Raw genomic sequence first — 10,609 nt, 5'->3', positions numbered from 1 at the left:
CTGTTGACTTTTTAAGTGCGCGTTTGACTCGATATTTGACATAGTTAGAGTGGTGATCAGAGGGAACCCTTTTAGAGGTTTATTACCCACATTAATACCAACTCATAACTACCTTTGATTCGTCATAAGACTGAACCATCTTGGATTTAATTAAAAGTCAAACCGTATTTACGACGGTTTGGTTTCTCGCCATTTACTAAGCATAAAATGAACTACAATTGATCTAAGCAACTTACAGAAGTTGAGAGCTGATTATAGAGCAGAGAAGAAGACTTGGAAGCTCTTGAAATGATCAGATAGAAGTGTTTTGAGTTGTGATGAACTTATGGACATAACCTTGCTATTTATAGCCAATGTCAAGGTCCAAGATCATCACACAAGGGTCTACAAGTGCCCTTGGATGAATGGCAGGTGCCCCTAAGTGATATGGGTCGAGCATAGGGTGCCCATGCCTCATTTATTGGTTGTTGGTCGTTCAAAGGCTCCAAAAGGCATGTAGTTACAACTTTCTGCATCTGGGCGTCCCACGCGGCCCGCATGGGAGTTCCATGCACTTTTAATGCGGGTCGCCTGACTTTCAAATATCAGGCGCGTAAAAGAGGAGGCTCGCGGCCCGCCTCAACTTAAGTCAAAACATCACGCGGGTCGCGAGGGGCCTGTTTTTCAGATTTTTAAAATCTTTTGTAATGATTATCAGAATCCGGTAATTAATAACGAGATCTTTCGTAATGATTTACCTGACCTTTCGGGTTTGAAGGGGTAACTTTGCGGTTTGGCCCTCGGTTAATTACAACTAAGGACCTCGTGTTATTTACCCGCGTTGTTAAGTCCCCGGTTAGTTTATTAATTTATTCAGAAAGCCTTCACTTTCATTATTGACGCTTTTAACCCTTCTCCTACGAATTCGATCGTAACTTTCTCGTTTCATAACGAAACTTCGCGAAATTTATATGTTATATTTTAGTGAGTGTATAATACCGTTACAAAGCCTTGGGAACGTTAAAGGGTCACTCAGAGGTATAATTAAACATGTTGACACAGTTAACCCCTGTAGCTTGTAATCTCTCACTTTCTTTCGTGTTTCGCTTTCGTACGATCTATGATACATTCGTTTGAAGGTTCAAGCATTTATTTAGGGTTACTATACAGTATATTTACCCTTGTTGACATTTATAACCCTCGAATTTATATACTTTCAAGGTTTGTCAAAATTAGTCCTTTATTTAATATCAATGCCACGTGTAAACAAATGACACGTGTTAGCACATTATTGGACACAAAAATTCGAGGTGTTACATCCTCACCCCCTTAAAATAAATCTCGACCCGAGATTTACTCAAATAAATAGGGGTACTTTTCTTTCATTGTGTCTTCGACTTCCCACGTATATTCGGGACCTCTACGAGCATCCCATTTTACCCTTACAATCGGCACGTGTTTTCTTCGAAGCTTCTTCACCTGTCGATCTTCAATCGACAAAGGTTTTTCTATAAACTTCAAGCTCTCATCTATATGCACATCTGTGTGTGGAATCACCAATGATTCATCGGCGAAGCACTTTTTGAGATTGCAGATGTGGAACACATTGTGAATTCCATTGAGCTCTTCAGGCAAGTTCAACTTATAGGCAACTGATCCGACGCGTTCAACGACCTCAAAAGGTCCTATGTATCTCGGACTTAGTTTTCCTTTCTTGTCGAAACGCATCACCCCCTTCCAGGGTGATACCTTAAGCAACACTTTTTCACCTACTTCGAAGTGAAGATCCTTACGTTTTGGATCAGCGTAGCTTTTCTGCCTATCGCGGGCAGCCTTGAGACGTTCCCGGATCTGGACAATCTTGTCCGTTGTCTAGAAAACTATCTATGGTCCCGATAATTGGACCTCCCCTACTTCCGCCCAACAAACAGGCGATCTGCATTTCCTACCGTATAATGCCTCGAAAGGCGCAGCCTTGATGCTGGTATGGTAGCTGTTATTGTAGGAGAATTCGATTAGGGGTAGATTCTTATCCCAGTTACCGCCTAAATCGATTGCACACGCACAAAGCATGTCTTCCAACGTTTGAATGGTACGCTCACTCTGACCGTCCGTCTGTGGATGGTAAGCCGTACTGAAGTTCAAACGCGTGCCCAAAGATTGCTGGAAACTTTTCCAGAAGTGAGATGTGTATCTAGTATCCCTGTCGGAGATAATAGACACAGGTATGCCATGTAAGGCTACAATCTTATCAACATAAAGTTGGGCTAACATATCGGAGCTATACGTCTCCTTGATGGGTAGAAAATGAGCTGATTTAGTCAGCCTATCGACTATGACCCATATTGTATCGTTTCCTTTCCTGGTTTTGGGTAACTTGGTTATGAAGTCCATAGTTACGCATTCCCACTTCCACTCAGGAAGTTCAGGCTGTTGTAGCAAGCCAGACGGCTTTTGGTGCTCGGCTTTGACTTGAGCACAAGTCAAGCACTTTGCTACGTGGGCGGCCACAGACTTTTCAAGCCTATCCACCAATAGTTCGCCTTTAAATCTTGGTACATTTTGTCAGCACCAGGATGGACTGAGTATTTGGAACTATGGGCTTCCTGGAGGATAACATCTCGTAGTCCTCCATAAATCGGAACCCATATACGTCCGTTCAGTCTAAGGATTCCATCCTTGCTAAGAGTCAACTGCTCCTCAGTTACTCCTAACTTTTCATTAGGATAATTAGCTTCCAACACAGCCTCTCGCTGTGCAGCTAATATCTTCTCGATCAAATTGTTCTTGACTTCAATGCTCTTGGCATTGATTCGAATAGGTTTTACCCTTTCTTTCCTGCTTAAGGCATCAGCGACTACATTCGCTTTGCCGGGATGGTACCTGATCTCACAATCATAGTCATTCAAGGTTTCCATCCAACGGCGCTGCCTCATGTTCAACTCTTTCTGATTGAACAGGTGCTGGAGGCTTTTGTGATCAGAATAAATCACAAATTTAATACCATAAAGGTAATGCCTCCACAATTTCAGTGCAAATACAACGGCACCCAACTCCAAATCATGGGTGGTGTAATTCTTTTCGTGCACCTTTAATTGCCTTGAAGCATAGGCAATCACCTTGCCCTTCTGCATAAGCACACACCCCATGCCTGTGTGTGATGCATCGCAGTAAACTACGAATTCATCTGTACCTTCCGGTAGTGTCAACACAGGTGCGTTGCTTAGCCTCTGCTTCAGAACTTCGAAGGACTCTTGCTGCTTTGGGCCCCAAATAAACTTTTCTTTCTTCTTGGTTAGGGAAGTCAAGGGCGCAACAATCCTTGAAAAATTTTCAATAAACCTCCTGTAGTATCCTGCTAAACCTAGGAAACTACGGATTTCGGTAGGCGTCTTTGGCTCTTGCCAGTTCATGACCGCCTCTACCTTAGCGGGATCCACTTGGATACCACGTTCACTTACAACGTGACCTAAAAATTGTACCTCTCGTAGCCAGAATTCACATTTCGAGAATTTGGCGTAGAGTTTCTCACGCTGTAATAATTCGAGAATGCAACGGAGGTGCTTCTCGTGGTCAGCTTGGTTCTTGGAATATATAGGGATATCGTCGATGAAGACTATGACAAATTTGTCCAAATACGGCTTGCAGACGCGATTCATGAGATCCATGAACGCACCGGTGCATTTGTGAGCCCGAAAGGCATCACTAGGAACTCGTAATGACCATAGCGAGTCCTAAATGCTGTCTTATGTACATCCTCATCTCTGACCCTTAGCTGATGATAGCCCGACCTTAAGTCGATCTTCGAGAAGTAGCTTGCTCCTTGCAGCTGATCGAATAGATCATCGATCCTTGGCAAAGGATATCTATTCTTTATGGTCACTTTATTTAACTCTCGATAGTCGATGCACAACCGCATCGATCCGTCCTTCTTCTTTACAAATAGGACTGGTGCTCCCCAGGGAGATGAACTAGGTCTGATAAAACCTTTCGCCAGCAGTTCATCCAGCTGGGTCCTCAGTTCTTTCATTTCTGTTGGAGCTAGCCTGTAAGGTGCTCTTGCTATCGGAGCTGCTCCAGGAATGATGTCTATTCTGAACTCCACTTGTCTATCTGGTGGCAAACCAGGTAGTTCTTCAGGAAAAACCTCGGGATATTCAGAAATGACAGGAAGATCCTCGATCTTTGGCTTAGGTTCTTCAATTATCACCTGAGCCATGTAAATTACACAGCCTCTGTTCAAACACCTAGAAGCTTTGAGCATAGATACGTCCTCGGGCAATCCGAACTGCGTATCTCCTCGAATGGTAAGCGAATCACCACTCGGAGTCTTTACTACTATATGCCTTTTGCCGCAAATGATTTGGGCCTGATTACGAGATAACCAGTCCATGCCTAGGACTATGTCGAAACCCGCAAGTTTGAAGGGAAGTAGAGATAGGGGAAAAGAATGGTTCTTAATGGACATTTCACATCCCTCTAGAACAGTGGAAACGGTTTCTATCGTGCCGTCTGCTAACTCTACTTCGTATTTCGCATCAAGGGTTTTGATAGGCATATTTAGTAGTTGGCAAAATTTCTGGTCTACAAAGGATTTATCAGCGCCAGAATCGAATAGTACTCTTGCAAATATATTATTTACGAGAAAAGTACCTGTAAGCACGTTGTCGTTCTGGACCGCTTCCTTTGCATCCATGCGAAAAACTCTCGCATTTGACTTCTTGGTCTCTTCCGCCTTCTTGGCATACTTAGGGCAGTTACTCTTGATGTGCCCCTTTTCATTACAACCATAGCAGGTTGCATCCTTGATCTTTTTGCACTCCACAGTCTTATGATCCTTGGACTTGCATAGTCCACAGGAAGGAGTCTTTGATTGCGACTGTGAGTTCGATGCAAATCTACATTTCCCAGAGTGGGGTTTCTTGCAGATTTTGCAGTTGGGCCTTTCACCAGCTTGCCCATCTTTCTTCGCCTCCGACCCTCTTTTGCCTTCACCGTTTCCACGGTGCTTCTTCCCTGATCTTCGTGAGGTATCATCCTCACGTTTTCTCTTCTCCGCCTCCTTGCTCCTTAGTGTCCTCAGACGGACAGCGTCTAAGGTGAGAGACAAGGAGAGGTCAGTAACTGACCTAAAGGTCGTCGGCCGGGAGGCCTTTACACTCGCCTTTATCGCGGGCTCCAAGCCCCCAATGAAACGAGCAATTCTTCGGGGTTCTGGTGTCACAAGGTACGGAACCAGGCGAGACATCGTATTGAAGCTCGTCAAATAAGCCTGGCAGTCCAGGTTCGTCATCACCAGTGACACAAAATCAGCCTTGATCTTCTCAACCTCATGCTGAGGGCAGTAGTTCTCCTTAATGAGAGCAATAAATTCCTCCCATGTCATCTTGTATAAAGCAGACTTTCCTGATGCCTGCACCAACGCCCTCCACCATGCCAGGGCCTCGCCCTTAAATGACTGGGACACATACTTCACCACATCCCTCTCTGCACACCCGCTGATGTCCACAATAGTGTCCATCTCATCTAGCCAGGTGATACAATCCACAGCACCTTTCTCCCCTGTAAATTCCCGGGGCTTACAAGATACAAAGTATTTGTAGGTGCAACCCTTAGCATTTGATGCATCAGTATATTCTCTATCGCGATGAACGCTGTTCTCAGTGGACGAGTGTTTGTCGTCATCATTCTTGGGTTGAGAGGGTGGTTTGGAGTGTGTCTTTGGTTTAGAGGGTGGTTTTGATACGGTTCTGCCTTGGGACTCAGTATATTGACGATCAAGAGCTGCCTGAACAGCATTGTCAATCAGAGCCTTTAGCTGTGCGCCTGTTAGATGCACTGGTGCATTGTCGTAGTCATCTTCATTTGTGTGGCTGTTCTCTCCATTGGGATCCGCCATTGTAACTTGAATCTGCTACAGAAGATAACAAAATTTTATTTAGGAGATTATTATATAATTGTCTTTTATGACAATTTGTCGACCATGGTAACAGAGACCATATTTGGTTAACTTTTTACTTCATTACATATTAGGATTTGAATATATCCTATTTCAGCTATATCAATAATAGTGGCGGCATAAAGCCTAATCACGAGGATGTTTTATACTATTAGCCGAGATTTCAGAGAATCAAAGGCATAGAGATTTGAACCGTAGTCCTTTTATCTCTTTCTGACAGGGAGTCATAGACCACCACTGCCTTTTGTCTTTATAAGACAATTATTATGGCCCATAGGCACTTACACCTCTAATGGATGTTTTGATATGGTTGGCCCGTAGGCACTACATCACTAATGGATGGTTTTAATAAGATTGGCCCGTAGGCACTACATCACTAATGGATGTTTTAATAAGATTGGCCCGTAGGCACTACATCACTAATGGATGTTTTAATAAGATTGGCCCGTAGGCACTACATCACTAATGGATGTTTTAATAAGATTGGCCCGTAGGCACTACATCACTAATGGATGTTTTAATAAGATTGGTCACTTGCATTGGTGATTTAACCCACGATTTATAAATCATTTAGTTGGGTTTTGAAATCCTTAAAGGATTACTGTATAAGAATGACGTGCATGATTTTAACGAATCACATCTGCCATGAATGTCAACGTGCTTGCAGCGGTTAACAGGGAATCTGAATCTTTTAATTAAGTCCTACCATCTTGACCGGATCTTAAAAGACACCAGGCTAGGTTTCACTCGTAAGATTCTTTAGCTAGGCAGATCAATTTAAAAGGAATGGTTTTGATTTATTTCTTACATATTAAAACAAAACTCATAACATACATTCCACAATCTCAAATACAATCACATATTGCCCTAAACGGGTCTTTCAAATAGTACATACCTCCATAGAGGTTTAAAATGAGTGACAAGTCCACGCAGGGACTAATACAAGATAGGTGTCCATGTAAGGACTAAAAGATAAGTCCACGTAGGGACTGAAATACGATAAGTGTCCACGCAGGGACTTATTTCAAAATAGAAATTACATTAGTACAACTATTAAGGGCTAATGGTCACGTTTCTTCTTTTTGCCCTTTAGTAGGTTCGCCAAGCCCTTGAGAAATCCTCGGTGGCTCTTTTTCTCTTCTTCGAACTCTCTCTCCACACGATCTAGTCGATGGAGTATCTTGTGACACCCCAGGAAAACCGGGAAAACCTTACAACTTGACTAGCTTCCTCAGTGAGTGCCGTCAAATTTCGGGACGAAATTTCTTTCAACTTGGGGATGATGTGACAACTCGAAATCTAGAACCTTTCGTTGTGTCTTGATGTAACTTGCTTGTACGTTATGTGACTAGTTAAAATGATAACGTGAACCTTTTTATGTGATAAGTGCTTTGTTACGTGTGTATTGTATATATATGTGTACGTGTTATATGTGAACCGAGAACCCGACACGAAACAACAAGGAACCCGACTCGAGACCATGAGGTCTCGAGTGAATAGTAATCGGTTTTGGGCCTTGGGCCGAGAACCTTTGGCCGGTTGGGCCTTTGGGCCGTGAACCCCCACTCGAAACCCATAAGGGTGCAACACTTGGAACTTGGCTATAAATACACCACCCCTAGTTACTTGTTACCACTTTGTTGAACATTACAACACACACTCTCCTACTTCTCTCTCTCACCTAAACTCTAGAACACAAACACACTCCATCATTCTTGGATCTTTGGACTTGGATCGGCTCACACACACACCCGGTTGGAAGCTTTTCACACACCCTCGAAACCCATAACCGGTTAGTGTTCTTGATGTTTTGTTGAATGTTAGTGTGTTCATGTTATGTTTGTATGAGATTATGTGACAATATGTTAAGTTGTTGAGTTATACATAGAAATCGGTTCATGAATGTTCTTGTTATGTGTTGAAATTTGCATAAAGGCTTGATGTTGAAAATGGGTTCATTGTATGTTAAAAAGGGTGAATGATGATATTGGTTACACTTGGATTAGATCCGAAAAGTTTGGGTGTTTATACTATGAAAATCGGCTAATGAATATGTTTGTCAAGTAGGATGCATGCTAGTAAAATTGTATCTTGATAGTTGTTCATGATTTTGGGTGAATAAGTGGTTAATATGTTATGAACTTGTTGAATATATGTGTTTGAATATGTGAAGAACACTTTGAATGATAGTTGAAGATTGAAAACCCTTGTGATTTTGATCCATCTTTGACTAATAGCCTGATTAGGAAATATGTTAGTGGAATTCTATTGGTTATTTCCGAATTTGGGCCTGATTATATTGTACTATTTGGCTGACTACATCTGCATCAACACGTGAACTTGAAAATGACTGCTACCGACTCGCAATCACCCGGTTGCGACTCGCAACCACAGCGTGATGACTCGAGACCACGCGGTTGCGACTCGCAACCATAACAGGACAAGCCGAAACCACAGGTTACGAGTCCCGTTGCGACTCGAGACCTCAGCATGATGAACCGAAACCATGGTTGCGACACCGGTTGCGACTCGCAACCATCCATGATCAACACACAGCATGACTCGAGACCATGCTTGCGAGTCCGGTTGCGACTCGAGACCACACTTTTTGGGCCTTAGTTAATGGGCCAGACTGATGGGCTTCTGTGTTAACTGCTTTTACGTGTTTGGGCCTAAGTAGTTGGGCTGAACCTGTGAACCGTATGTGCTACTGTTGATTTAGAATACTGTTACTGCTAAACGTGCTTGCCAAACGTGTTGAACATTTGTGCACTACTTGGTTCGAATCTGATTATACGTGATATCCGTGTTAGGACGTTATTGACTACTTGCGACTTGATTGACTTCTGTGTTTGACTGCCGAGCAAACCAAGGTGAGTTCACACCCTTTACAAAGCATGGGATTCCCTGGGTTGGGAATGGGATTCAGGAACATGGGTTCCTCGTCTACCATTGGGTAGGACGTCAGTGGTTCAGGAATGTGATTCCTCGTCCGGATGGACGGATAAACGTACTAGACTAAAACTCTATCACGAAGTCCCTCCTTTTTGTATCGACTAATCGCCGGGCCAATGGCGAGCGGGTCATTAGTTAGATAGCGCTATTTAGGTCTGACAAGCCTCACACCGTGCCGCAGAGGACGGGCGTGAACTAATGGATCTGGGGCACGTCAATGATGATAGACATTGATGTTTTCAGGGCACATAAACATGACTACAGTCAGCAATCGATACGGTAACGAGTCTAGTATACACATGGGGTAGCCCCCACGGCTGGAGAGCCAGATGATGTACATGGGGTAGCCCCCACGGCCGAAATGCCTGATAACTACATGGGGTAGCCCCCACGGCCGGAGTGCCGGAGTAACTGGGAATGAACTGGTCACGTTTTTAAAACTATGGGGTAACCCCCACGGCAGGATGCCAGATAAAGTAAACTGCTTTCGAAACAACTAAAACTAACGCCCACCCGTGAACTCACTCAACTAGTTGTTGACTCGTTACTACATGCTTTGCAGGACCATAGGTACTCAGTGGGAGCTTGCATGGAGGAGGATCGTTGTGGGACAGGGATTGCTACAAGACTATGTTAAACTTGAAACTTTTGGAACTTATGTTATAACTTTAAACTTATGCTTCCGCTTGCAACTTAAACTTATTTGTTTTGGAACACCAATCGTGATGGTTAAACTTTTATAACTACTTATATGCTTGTTCAGTATGATTGGTGGCTGGATCCTGGTCAGTCACGCCTCCAAGCGGTAGTACTCCGCAGGTGGGATTTTGGGGGTGTGTGAGATTGGTATCAGAGCCATTGGTTATAGTGAACTTGGTTTTAATAAAGGAGAAACGTTTTTGTTAAAACCAGACTATAACCGGTTTAGTGCTCAACGGTCCACAACGACACTTCGCTCCTCATGCAAGGCTCGACGTTCTAGGTAATATAATGTATGTATATGGCCTACTTGTTAGTTGCGTAGTACATTGCTCATGGTATGCTTGACTAGTATAACTACTGTTGTTTGAACACATGCGTACTTACTCTGTCCTACTATCGTGCTTTCGCGAACTTCTCTCACACGTATTGCTTTTATTATGAAGAACCATGTCTGGACGCGTTAACATGACACAAGCCCAGTTGACGGCTTTGATCAACGAGCGAATTGACGCAGCGCTCGCAGCTGCACGCGCAGGAGGTATATCCTGCAGTCCGAAATTGTTCTAGGATCGTTTGGATCCTACTCTCGTGAACCAACCTTTGTGTTAAACTCTGCCTTTTCTTTCACCTACCTTAGGTCAGTATGCTCAGGCACCGGTGTGCACTTTTAAGACCTTTATGGACTGTCGACCCACAACTTTTAGCGGCACTGAAGGAGCAGTAGGTCTCCTACACTGGTTTGAGAAACTGGAGTCTGTGTTCGAAATGTGCGAATGCCCTGAAGCGCGCAGGGTGAAGTATGCTACTGGTACTCTCGAGGGTTTGGCTCTCACGTGGTGGAATGCTCAAGTACAGATGTTAGGGTTGGTTGCTGCCAACGCCACCCCATGGGAAAACTTCAAGGAAATGATCAGGGAGGAATACTGCAGTCGTGACGACATTCACAAACTGGAAGATGAGTTCTACAATCTTAAGATGTCGGGATCAGAAATTGAGGCATACACTAAGAGATCG

This window comes from Helianthus annuus, chromosome 4 (genome assembly GCF_002127325.2).
Source record: "Helianthus annuus cultivar XRQ/B chromosome 4, HanXRQr2.0-SUNRISE, whole genome shotgun sequence".
Classification (NCBI taxonomy): Eukaryota; Viridiplantae; Streptophyta; class Magnoliopsida; order Asterales; family Asteraceae; genus Helianthus; species Helianthus annuus.
The sequence above is the reverse complement of the archived record's forward strand: the minus strand, read 5'-3'. Positions refer to the sequence as shown.